A 13,445-nucleotide genomic window follows, 5' to 3' on the forward strand; every position below is an offset into this window, starting at 1 on the left:
TGGCTGCAGACGAAGATGATCCCCCAGCAGCATGTTTCTCCCAAGAGAAAATCTGAGTGGTATTCTAAGACCTTTGCGGGCACTCCGGCGATGGGGGGGCCCAGCATAAGGCAAAGCACTGCGAGTTTGCGGGCAACAGGAGCGCCGTTGGTATGGGCTCTGCGGCAGCCAGGCCAGGCGCAACATCACCAGTGCCATCCATGAGCCAACGCTCCCGCTCGGCAGAGAAAAGGAAGTCAGATCACCCGGGTAAGCTTCGGGAGAAGGCACGGTCGACTCCGACGGAGAAATCCAAGGGGGAGCAAAGAGTTGACCCTCTGCCCAAGGTCATGAAGGCCTAGGTTCACCAGACTAAGGCATCGATTGAGGGAGTGGTGGTGTCCCTGGCTAAGACCCTGAATGCGGCCCCCAAGCCAAGAGGTTACCTGCCCACTCGGAGGGAGTCATCTTTCTTGTGCATTGAAAAGACACCTGTGAAGGTGATGCCAATCATCTTCCTTAGGCCTTCGCCCCTGGCCGAGAAGATGCGGAGGGGGGGCACGGTAGTCCTGCCGGACTCTAATATCTCCAAGGAGGAGCTCTCGGGCCTGAAGACAGTGCTTAACAAGAAGTTCGGCAAGGCCTGGTCCTACAGGAAGGACCCCGACGAGGCGGACAAGGAAACCGACGAGGGGCAGCAGGATGGTGAGGAACCGGAGGACACCATGCCACTGCCAACGCTCCCGTCGCAACCGCTGCCACCACAGATGGACATCCTACAAGCCCTGCACACCCTGTGTTCAGATATAAGGCCAAGTATGCCCGTGCCTCCGGCGGGCGATCCAGCGGCGCCTGGATCATCAGGGGGACTTCCGCCCAAGCAGAGAAGAGTCCATTCACCTCCACCCTGCCATCCTTCACCGCCATCCCCTCTGCCGCGGGACGAGACGATGGGGACGGATGAAGGCGGAACGGACCTCCCTGTCACCCCAGACCTCTCCACCCAGCGAGATTGGCTCGTTCCACGCCATGATCGCTAGGGCCTCGGAGCTACAGAGGAACAGAAGGAGGGATTACTTTATCAGCGCCGAGAGGCCAAGAGGAAGACCGTGCTCTCGATCCTGCTGTTGGACGATATTTGGGACGAAGGACTGTCCCTCCTGAAGAACCCGTCCTCGGCCCCGGCAAAGAGACCGGTACGAGAAGAAATACAGGGTGCCAGACTCTGCATCGAAGTGTCTCAAGTCTCAGCCCTCGCCGGTCTCGGCGGCCAGGAAGAAATCTGCAGAGTTGGCGGCATCTACATCCACTTCTCCACTGGACAGCGAGGGGAAGAAGCTAGATGCCATGGGACGGGTCATCTCGTCGGCGGCAACGACCATTAAGGCATCTAACGCTCTCGCCATCGTGGCTCGCTACGACAGGGAGCTTTGGTTTAAAATCGGCCCTCTCCTGGACTTCCTTCCGGACAAGAAGGCGAGGTGGTATCGGACCATGCCATCACGGTGGCCAGGGACATCGCCGACACCGGTTTCCACCAGATGGGCAACAGTGTTTGCTTTCATCAGCGTGGTTGACTGAAGGCCACCAACTTCCGTCAGGACGTCCAGACAAGGTTGCTGGACATGCCCTTCGACGGGGACAACTTGTTCGGCAAGACGGTGGACGAATCTCTGCAAGCCATCAAGGCACACACCGAGACGCCTTGTGCCTTGGGCATACTCCAACATCGATGGCCGTCCTTTCAGACATTATCTCAATGGAATACCAGATTGTGCTCGAAGCAGCTAAAGTGAAAGAGTTCATTAAAAATTACAAGAAATAAAAGATTTTCCGGTTTGTTTTTCCCGCATCAAATTACAGTATGCAGGGAAAATGCTCTCGACTTTCAAAGTTTGAATATGGTTTTATCATATAACTGCCTTATACATAGGGACAATCCAGAAGTGATACTCATGTATTTTGAAACTGTAAAAGCCTTAGAAGATGTTATGTATAATGCAATTTTGTGAGTTTAAAGGGTCATAGCTTGCAGGGTACATGGGCCGGTCATTTCCTAACCTCCAAGACCTTTCCTCTGCTGCCCTGAAGACAAAGGCCTGGTTGTCATCACCAATCAGGGCCATTACTTAATAATATAAGAAAGAAACAAAATACATAGATGTAAACCACTAGAAGGACTGATAAGCCCATTTCTGTTCTCTCAGCAGAAGTGACCTTGAGTCACACTTCCCATAAAAAATCCTTTAGAGTTGCTCTCAGGCCTTGAAGGATAGGCTAAAATAAACTTGATCCCGCATCTGGCTGATCACATGTGTATGGATAAATGAAACTTGGAGGAAAAAGGGTGGGGGCTAGAGTGAGGCCTGTGGAGCTGGAGTTTAAGTGAATGGAAAAACATGTTTTATTGTATAAAAAGGGGAGTGAAGATGCCACAACGGTCGTTCCAAACATTTAATAAAGGTGACGGTCACCCCCTTGGAACCACGCTAAAACAAAGTTGGTGTGATAAGTATAACTAAAGTTATTAAGGAACATTTGATTTTGGCCTTCCCTTTATTCCCAGAGATTTGAAAGTTGGTGTGAGCGTGCAGGTAATTAACACGAAAAAAAGTGCATATTTTTCACTGATACAGCTCCTGAAGAAAAACTGTATCCCTGCATAGGAAGGGCATGCTGACTTCAGACTAACCTCATCTAATTTTCCTTAAACTCTAGTTCTCAAAAATATATTTATACATGTAAAAATTTGAAAATTGAGAGATTTTGGGAGTTTTAAGACCTGCCAAGCCCACTGTCAAATTAGGATGATGCCTTCTCCTCCCACAGCTGTCTTGACTCCCTATATTTCCGTGTCCTATTAGCACACAGGTGCGAGGTGGGTAGAGAAAATAGAGAATCAAGCAATCACTTTTGCAGAAACCATGACAGGTTTGTGATGTCATTTGCCCTATAAGTAGATCAGTTTGCATTAGAACTAGGCTTTTTCACTCATTCCGAGAGGCAACCTACAGCAATCTGATGAGAAAAATCCCAGTAGAGGGGCCTAAATCTTGCATTGGAAATAGGAACCAGGAGAAATAGAAGCTGCCCGGGGACCCCTTGGCGGATTCAGCAGAGATTCTTGCCTGGCCTCCTTGCTGCCCTAGCGGTGCCCTGCTGTTCCCTGATGTTCATTTTAAGTGCCTCTCCTCTAAATAGAACTATCCCAGAAACCATAGATTGTGTAGGCCCTGCATTTTTCAAGTATGGTTTTAGTTATTTCTCCATAGCAAAATATCCTGTTTGTCTGTGTAGATCCTTAGCATATTTAATTAAAGTAAATCAATTAATTCCCCTATAGAAACCACAAGATGTATTTTGTTGGCATTTGAAACCAACAAGCTCATCCCAGTGTGTTTTGAGCCGGTATAGACATAAAGATTTGCCAAAAGAATGAATCCCAAAACCCTGTTTCCACGTGAGTGTGCAGGGTGCAAAGCGAAAATCCCCATTCATCCCTTTCATTTTAAATCAGAAGTGTGAAGCCTGGTAGTGCCATTGTATGTGCACGGTGCAAAACGAAATTGCCCCCTTGTTCCCTTTGTGCTCTGACCAAAACCACAAAGCCCTGCCTGTTATTTTTAGGTGTGGCAAAACGAATTTCCCATTTCTTTTCTTTCCCACATCTTGCATCTGTGATTAGAATCCCAAAAACGATGTTCCCATTGTGTTCCCACTCTGCCACTGGCTTTAAATTCAGAGGGGTCAAGTCTAATTGTTTGGAGGGTGGGGGTTGCTGGGAGAAAAGTATTATATCCGAATCAGCAATCACTGTGTCCTGAATTGTTTTTCTATATTGGTGGTGCCTTTACGGAAGTCATTTTGTTCTTGTGTGCCATAGCATCTGCGGCTGATGTTAATCTACTTGTGAAATTTGGTTTGAATTCATTAATAAATCTATATTAATACACAGCGGCCTGGTTCCTAGTCCATTGTGGCACCGGGTATTTGTTGAGGCTGGCTGCGAGATGGGTTGGAGGCATTACTGTTAGGCAGAATCCTGTGCAGTGCCCTTAAGGACCACTACACACAATTAAGACTACAGGTGGCAATACAAGTTTTACCTTTGGTACAAGCCTGTACTACTAAGTCAGAGTTGTAGCAGTGGCGGAGCAGCCAGGCTCATCTCAGGAGTATATGAGCAGTAGCAGAGATTACACAAAGGGACCACAATTACTGTGACTCAAGCAAACACTGACTCAAGGTTTGAGGTAGAAAAATATAAGTACATTTATTTTTAAACCATTTGTTATAAACACACCTTCTATTAAACTCAAATGAAAACCACACGTTAAATACACTACAACTAACTTTGTGCAAGTCTCAAGGTTAAGTACCCTGTGTTTGAATGAACCGGTGTTGGGCACAAAACACGTTACCGCGAATTTGCGATCATTTTCTGACAGTTTGGTCTACTAAACAAACGCGTATCTGTGACATGAAATGCTACCAGGGCAAAAGCACACTTAGCACTTGAGATACCCAGAAGGAGTTGGAGGCAAAAAATCACAGGCAATATTTTGGTTAGGCAGGCAGAATCCAGAAACATTCAAAGACAGGAGTTCAAAAGTCAAAGGGCCGGAGCCAGGGTCGAAAGACACCGGGGCCAGTTGCCGAAGATCACATGGTCACAGTTCACGATTCAACGTAGCCAAAAGTACTTCGCTATTGTCAGTGTTCGGAAGCAAAAGTTTTAAGAAGGAGGGAAGACGAGGTCCAGCCTTGGAAATGAAGAAAAAGGGATTCACCCAGTTTCCTCAACAGAACACAGTACCTTGTTCCAATGGTGCAGCTGGTGCCCTGGCAGTTGTTCCTGTTGGTTTCCCGCAGACCCACGATTCCTGGAGCTTCTTTGTGAAGGACGACGTCTGAAGGGGGTCTGCACCACACAGGGATGAAGCCGGCAGCAGCAACAAGGAATAAAAGGTGCGCTCCTTAAAAACAGGAGAGGCTCTTCAGGTGGCTATCTGGACCACTACAGCAGTGTGCAGCTATTTCGACCAAGGAAGAGGATCCTCTGACTGTAGAAGTTGAGCTGGTTATCCCCACCAAGCTCAAGGGAAGAAGACTCTGGACTGGATCTTCTCCGAGTCGTTGAAGGGCAGATGGCTCAGGACTGCAGTAGGGCTTCACCGGGACGGGGCAGTTGCAGCAGCCATCGTTCTCCCCGCTTCTCTTTGGTTCCTTGTAGTTCCATTGGCGACTCTGACTTCTAGCCCAAGAGACCTGCCTTTTATGCGAAATACCCCCTTTCACACAGCCTGGATGTCAATCACCGAGCGGGGGGGGGGGGGGTTGTCGGACAACTACCCTGGCCAATCATGACAAAGTGCGACTTAGGTTTCCTAGGATACCCCTCCCTCACATTCAGCCCACCTAGACACCCAAGCGCCTGGTGGAGGACTTCTGAACAGAAAGCCCGCCAAAAGACAGTGAACAACAAAGGCGAACCTAGTTTGTCGCGCAAAGTAAAACACAAGAAGGACTTTAACAAAAAGAAATGGCGAATAAACCCAACCGGAGCCAAAAGAAAGACTATTTGGTCAAGTGGGTTTATGTTCGAGGCTAATAATATAATAGCCAAGAACAGTACCACGTTTATCTAATATAATCGCGGTTGAAAAGTTAGGGTAGATACCACTGCCACCAGCCAAGTCTAAATTTTAAGAGTGAAACAATGCTCTAGGAGGTACAGATAAAAAGGATACGAGTTAACCCTTTCCAGTACTCCATGGAAGATGGGGGTGTACTGGATCTGTGGTAGATTGACTAAGTAAAGTTAATGGTAACTTTACCCTTTTCTGGGGGACAGTAGCCGCCTCAGAAATGGAGTCGAGGGAAGTCTCAGACAACCCTGTGCCACAGCACTGAAGGTGCTGTGTGACGCACACAAAGGGGGCTACTGAAGCGGTGTACTTCAGAGTCCACAATCACAAAAACAGATGGAAACACATAGCAAAACACAGGTAAGAGTGGGGGGAAAAGCTGTCACTCTTACCAAGTAGAAAAAAATAAACTCCAGAAGTCCAGCAAAGCTGCTGGGGGACTCGCTAGGTGAGGGAAGTTAGCCAAAAAAGAGAATTCTCCCTAACAATTACCAAACAGAACCTAAATAAAAATCATAGTGATTTGTTGTGTGCCACATTCATTGGGGGGGAAAGAACTCGTTGAGTTTGACGATGTAATAAACCTTGACAAAATCAAAGAACGTGAAGAGAATTTATGACATTTCTTTTTTTTTTTTAAATTGATGTTTAAAAGACAGGGGAAAATGTCAGACAACAGCAATGGGGTTACAAATAACAGTGAGATAAGAATTATTAGGCAGGTGGTCCAGTTTGGGTTTTTGTGTGGGCATGGTAAAGGCAAATGCTGATGTTGCTGGGTGATGAAACTAACTCAAATGTATAGGTTTATCTTGGATGCAATCAAAAGTATGGGCGGTCCTCAGGCCATCTATTTATACACCATAGCACAGTCTTATCCATTTTATATTAAGTTTATATGCAGGTTTTGTTACTGCTTTAAAAAGTGAACTCAAATGTATGGCTGGTGTTTATGGATGCAATCAAACCTATTGGATGTCATTACGTCATCTATTTACTACAATGGTGGCCGTATCCATTTTAGAACACATTTATATAAAATGTATATCAAATGTACAAAAATATTTTGGGGGCGCAATACTATTTTTTGGGGCTCCATTTAATGTATTGCGGGGGGGGGGGTCAATATATCATCTATTTATACCCCATATCAGTGCCTCTTCTCAAATTTATATCAAACATTTAGGGAGTCAATAGAATGTATATAAGAAATGTGGTGGTGGGGGGGGGCGCAAATCAAATTTATATGGGTCCTGGTACGTGCAAAGGGGCAAGACCACCTGTCAACTGAAACGCTTGATGGAAGGTGTCCCCCTATACTACTGCCACTTCATCGGTATGTCCTGGGGGGCAGGTCACACTGTTAATCTCTATAGAATCGCTGTTTGACTCAATGAAGGTGGCACCTGTTCTTTTGTGTTATCCTCAGATGTGGCAATTTATGTAGCCTCTATGCGCTGCAATGTGTGTGTTTGATGGGTAATGTCCTACTGTAGCTAATTGCACATTTTAAGCAATATGTTCAAAGTGAAATGCAGCGTTCCTGCAGTTGTAAAACCGGATAATGTGATTGCTGCAGATGTTTCGAGAGTAGTCTCAGTATGTTTTTCTGCAAACCCGGTGTAGCGGAGAGGCTGTTGTTTGTCAGCTGCCCCTCCTTAGATTGTACACTCTGTTTTTGCCTGGGTTAGTGGGAGTTCACTGGGTCATATACTTACAACCACCTGATTATTTTCTATTAACATCTGTAAAGAATAACTTAAGTTCAACAGAACCTGTCAATCGGCATCAATTTAGAGGCGTTTGCTTCTATAATAGAGGCTTTCATAGTGGGATTAACAGTATCTGTAGTCTGACCCCTCCTCCCCAGGGGGGGGGGGGGGGAGGTATGCAGTTATTTTCCCTCTGGGCTTGCTTTTTCACTCCCCTGCCCTATAGCCTCACAATCCTTATTCAGTTGGATAATTTTATTAGCTGGTGCAGCTCCATTTTAGTGCACAATGTTACATGAGCATAAATTTTACTCTTGTTTTTCAACCTGACTGCTAAAGGACCTATTGTGGGATAATACACGCAATTACCAAATGTGTGAGCGTGAGGTTAATTTCCTGTTCTCCCAGGCAATACAGTCATAAACAGCGGGTCACTTAATTTTTAGTCTGTCTTCCGTGATTCACTGTTGCACGTTGTATCCTAGGGTTCAGCATATCGATAGCATATGCTCCCCTGCTCTCAGAGGCTTCCAGACAGTACAGTCACTGCGCCGCTCAATGCGCATGCGCTACATGCTGTTAAACAGCAGGCCAGAGTTGCTGGTCGAGTCAGTCGGGGCACAGAAGTTCAGGGCACAGAAGTTCAGTGCACAGAAGTTCAGGGCACAGACCATGCACGTCTCACTGCCAGACTGCGAAGTTACTTTGCCACACTTCGCCACTGAATGCGCTCACGTAACGTGCTGTGTTCAGGTAGTATTAAACATCAGGCCACAGAGTTGCTCGTCAAATCATTCAGACCAGGGAAGTTCACAGAAGAGAGCATGCATTCCTCACTGCTAGACACATCTAGACAAAATTTTGAAATTGGCAAGCGCCACACACTCAGATGGAATAGTGAATGATAGCAAGCATCACACCTAGACATAATTGCAAGGACAGAAAGGCCAACTAACCAATCCACTAGAAATTTCATCTCTCTGCATACACCTCTCAAATTCTAACCAAACACAACCACAAGCCTAAAACGCATCAATCTGCACAAACTTCACTACACTGCAACAACAAAACAAACCGCACATAGACTTGCACAACAGCACACGCCTACTGACCGTAAAAACACCCCAAGCCCAGCCAACGGACCCACCGGGCTGAGGCTGCCAATAGCAAATCACTGCTCTCTTGCACTTTTCCAGCTTATTCCCACTAACTCACCCCCCCTCTCCCTCTTTCAGAGCCGCCAGAGCGCCAGGTGACCACTCCGGTGGTGATAGTGCGCGGTACAAATATCCTTTAACATTAACCTCCGGGGCAAGTCCCATTGTGCCTCCAAAGGATTTGGCGGCAACTTCTCTTCATACCGTCAACCATCCGTTCCTCAACCCAGGAAGCCTACAGGGGCCGCAGCAAAGCCGGAGGAAATCGTTGCCGCCAAGGCCCCCAAAGTGGGTCGTCCACGAGGAAGCTGGACTGAACCTGCTGTGACGTTGGGCCCCCCACGCGAGCACCTCAGTGGGAGGCCGGCTGGCGAACGTCGTCGGCGTGTGGAAGTCCATCTCCACCAACCATTGGGTGCTGGATGCCCTGGCCGATGGTTACACCCTCGAGTTTCAAAGGAAGTGTCCCCGCGTTCCACCAGTTTCCAGACAAGAAAATCACATCCTACAACTGCTTCTAGAGGTACAAGCGATGCTGAGAAAGGGCGCAATAGAAGTCCCTAAGGGGCTCCAGAGTGTACTCGCGGTACTTCCTCATCGGGAAGAAGACCGTTGGTTGGTGGCCCATCCTGGATCTCCGCCGCCTCAACAAATGCATCAAGTCCCAGAAGTTCTGTATGGTCACCCTCCAGCACGTGCTGGGACAGCTGGAAGAAGGGGACTTCCTGTCATCGCTGGACCTGGAGGATGCTTATTTTCACATCCCCATCCACAAGGGGCATCAAATGTTTCTCTGCTTCGTGGTCCAGGGGCAACACTATCAATTCAAGGCCCTCCACTTTGGGTTGAAGTTGGCACCAAGGGTCTTCACCAAGTGCCTGGCGGCATGGCTGCGCCTGCAACGTCTACCCCTTCCTGGACGATTGGCTCATCCGATAGGAGTCAAGGGAGCTTGCCGTCGAGCACACAGCGAGGACCGTCCGCCTGCTGACGGAACTGGGGTTCTCTATAAACTATGCAAAGTCCTGCTTGGTGCCATCGCAGGACGCTCGGGTTCTGGGGTCCAGGCTCAACACAGTGTCGCGCCTGGCTTTGCCGTCGGACAGGATAAAGGCCATCCCGGGCAAGGTACAATGGCTGTTGACACTGGAAGTTGCCAGGGTGAGGTCCATCAAGTCTCTGCTCGGCATGATGTCCTGAATCTACCTCGTTCCGCTGTGCAGGCTGCGGATATGCGGCCACTGATATGATAGGATATTTTATTTCTATCGCGCTCGAGAGTACGACAAGGCAAGTGAGGGGAATAGGGGAGAACAAAACAACGCTCTTACTAGGCCCAGTGACATTGAGAATACGCAAGTGCATGGGAGAGGGGAAAGGTACTTGGAAGGGTCGAGGTGGAAAGTGCGGAGCAAAGGAGAAAAGATTAATAATAAATAATAAAGGCAACAAACAGTGGTAGTGCACCAGCAATTAGCAGGTGCTGGGTTTAAGGAAGCAGACGGGGCAGGTCTGATAAGTGCTGGAAGAAAAAAAGGGGGTGCTGTATGGGTACAGATACAGACCCCAGTGCAAGTGGTGGTCCAGAGGCAGTGAGGGCGGGTGGCAGGGTGAGCAGGTACCTGGGCCCGAGGACAGATGGTGGCCAGGTGCATGGTGCCAAGAGAGAACAGATCAGCGGGGAGGTGGCAGCAAAGGCAGAAGCAAAAAGGAAGGTCTTGAGGTGCTTCCAGAAACAGAGATGGTTTTCCTCAAGTTTCAGAATGGCAGGGAGGCTGTTCCAGAAGGAGGACCCAGCCGAGGACATAGATCAACCACCAGCTCATTTATTTGAAAAACTACTGACCCTGAGGGAGTTGGAGGTAGAGGAGTGAAGAGCACGAGAGGGGAGGTATTTGCAGAGGGATAACTGAAGGTATTTTGGACTCATGCCCCAGAAAGCCTTGTGGGCAATGCAGGGGGTTTTGAATTTAATCCTTGCATCCACTGGGAGCCAATGGAGAGATTTCAGAGCTGTAGAGATACGATCCCAGGGCTTGAGGCCAAGGACAATTCTCAATCCTGTTATGGATTAGTTGCAGAGGGTGGAGAGTAGAGGCAGGTAGATTTAGAAAGAGGCTGTTAGAATATTCCAAGCTAGAGAGAACCAGAGCTTCTGGGAGAAGGAGAGGAAAGGAAGAGTACCTCTGAGGAGGTGCAGTAGGAAGTTTGACTTTTTAGAGACTGCAGAGATGTGGGCGAAGAAGGAACGTGTGGAGTCAAAGAAGACCCCGAGGTTCCTAGCCTCGCAGGTGGGGTTAATAGAAGGGCCAAGGGAGGCCGGCCAGAGAGTGAGGGGAAAGGATGGTGGAGGAGTGGCAATGAGAAGGATCTCCGTCTTGCTGGCATTCAGACAAAGATCATTGGCGGCACACCAATCCAGAATGGCAGTTGGGCAATCTGAGATGAGGACGGAAGAGGAGGTGCCCGAGGGCAGCCTGAAAATGAGTTGTCAGCGTAGCACTGCAAATTGGAGCAGAAAGTGGGAATGCAGTGGCCGAGAGTTGCCAGGTATTGGTTGAAAAGCCAGGGCGAGAGGTTAGACCCCTGGGGAACACCACAGGTGGAGAGGAAGATGGATGATAGGAAGGACCCAAGTTGGACCTGGGAAGGTCGATCAGAGAGGAAAGAGGTCAGCCAGGCCAAAGCCTGATCAGTGATACCCAGGTTATCACGGAGACGGTTGAGCATGATGGTATGGTTGACTGTGTCGAAGGCAGAGGAGGAGGAGGAGGAGGATGAGGACAGAGGGAATGTTGGAGTCAAGGTTGGAGAGCAGATCCAAGAGTTCCTCAGCGCCTGTTCGGTCCAGGTATCGGGAAGCTTCGAGGACAAGATCACCCTCAACGAGACATTCCGCCAATCGATTTGGTGGTGGGGTGTCCGCGTGCATCTGGCGGCGGGCACAGACTTTCAGATCCAGCACATTGGGAGACGGTGACAACGGACACCTCCCTGGAGGGATGGGGCATGCACACCTCAACTCCACCCAAGAGGCCTTTGGCTCTCGGAGGAGAAGTTGTTGCACATCAACGTCCTGGAGCTTCAGGCCGTGTTTTGGGCCCTCAAATCATTCCTCCCGTCCCTCAATGGCAAGGTGATGCGGGTCTTCACCGGCAATACCACCACAATGTTCTACATTCGGAAGCAGGGGGCACCAGATCCCCCGCTCTGTCCAAGGAAGCGCAGCATCTATGGCACTGGTCCGTCGCCCAGATGATGTTCCTGGTACCCTTTCATCTGGCAGGAGTGAAGAACACTGTCTCCGACTCACTCAGGAGGGAGCTGCGCTCCTGCCACGAGTGGGAGCTTCGGCCGGATCGGGTGGACCTACTGTATTGACGATGGGAAATCCCCCGATCAATCTGTTGGCGACTAACACCAAGTGCCAGAGGTTCACCAGCAGGTTTCCCCAGCCGGGGAACATGGGGGATGCATTCTCCTTCATCTGGGACGGCCTGTTCCTCTGCGCGTTTCCGCCATTGCCGTTGCTTCTGCGGCTCATCAGTCAACTCGGATGGTCCCGGGGCAGGTTGACCCTCGTCGCACCTGCGTGGCCGAGGCAAATATGGTACCCGAACCTTCTGGACATGTCAGCGTCCCCTCCAATCAAGCTTCCGGCGGACACAGATCTTCTTACCAGGGAGGGAGGCACGATTCTGCACCATGACCCGGGGTTGCTGAACTTGCAGGCCTGGCTCCTGCAGCACTACAGTTTGGTGGATACGACCTTCCGACGAACTGCATGGAGGTGCTTGCCAAGGCCAGAGCTTCGTCTACGCTGAAATGCTACGGCCACAAGTGAAAGAGGTTCAGTTTGGCGCCGTGCATATAAACTTGACCCTCTAGGGATTACGGACCCACAGGTGCTGCCGTATTTGCTATCGCTGGCGAACGCAGGGTTGGCCCTTGCTTCCATCAAGGTTCATCTGGCAGCTATCTCCCGTTAACACCAGAACTCCAGGTCTGTCGTTGTTGTGGTCACACCGCCTGGTCAAGGAATTCGTTAAACGACTTTTCTGTTTGTTCATGCCGGTGAAGGCTCCGACCCCGGTGTGGGAGCTCAATGTGGTGCTGACTAGGCTCCTGGTTCCCCCGTTCGAGCCTATGCATTCGATGCTGCTGAAGTTTGTATTGTGGAAGAGAGCGTTTCTTGTGGCCATCACCTCCGCACGAGTGGGAGAGATTCAGGCCCTCTCTTGTAAACCAACCTACTTGACATTCCACGAGACGAGGGTTGTGCTGCGGATGCACCCCTCGTTCATGCCCAAGGTGCCATCGGACTTCATCTCAACGAGCCCTTGGTGTTACCCGTTTTCTTCCCGCCGCCCTCGTCGCCGGCTGAGAGGACTTTGCACTCAATAGATGTGGCTAGAGGGCTGAAGTTCTACGTGGACTGTACAAAGTTTTTCGGAAGACATCACAGCTGTTTGTGAACTTTGGTCCTGTGAACCAAGGGAAGGCCCTCTCCAAGGCTTCCATTTCCAGGTGGCTCTCCAGCTGCATCACCCATTGTCACCAGTTGGCAAACCGACCGTTTCCTGGTCGCCCGAGAGCCCATTCGACCAGAGCGATCGCTGCAACTACGGCGTTCCTGTCTGGTGTGCCCCTGCTGGACATCTGCAGGGTTGCTACGTGGAGGTCGACGCACACCTTCACTAAATTCTACTGCGTCGACCGGGATTCCAGGGAGGAGTCCAGAGTCGGCCAAGCAGTGCTGCGCAACCTGTTCGCTTGAAGGTGAGCCTGGTGAGGAGGTAAGAGAAGCTTTATGTTGAGACTTGCCGCGTCCCGTGGTTGTGCGTGGGTACTGCTATGTATTCATTCTTCATGAGCATGTGAATCCATGCCAGACCCCATGCTGGAGAATGAACAAGTTACTTACCTGTAACTGTCTGGGTCTAACATGG

At 49.6% G+C, this 13,445-nt stretch overlaps 1 protein-coding gene across 1 annotated transcript in view; it reads left to right on the forward strand.

The window, feature by feature from the left end:
* Positions 1-13,445, forward strand: part of STIP1 (stress induced phosphoprotein 1) — an 812,376-nt gene that overhangs the window by 675,877 nt on the left and 123,054 nt on the right. The window lies entirely within an intron of this gene.

This window comes from Ambystoma mexicanum, chromosome 3p (genome assembly GCF_040938575.1).
Source record: "Ambystoma mexicanum isolate Mex_15411 chromosome 3p, UKY_AmexF1_1, whole genome shotgun sequence".
Lineage (NCBI taxonomy): Eukaryota > Metazoa > Chordata > Amphibia > Caudata > Ambystomatidae > Ambystoma > Ambystoma mexicanum.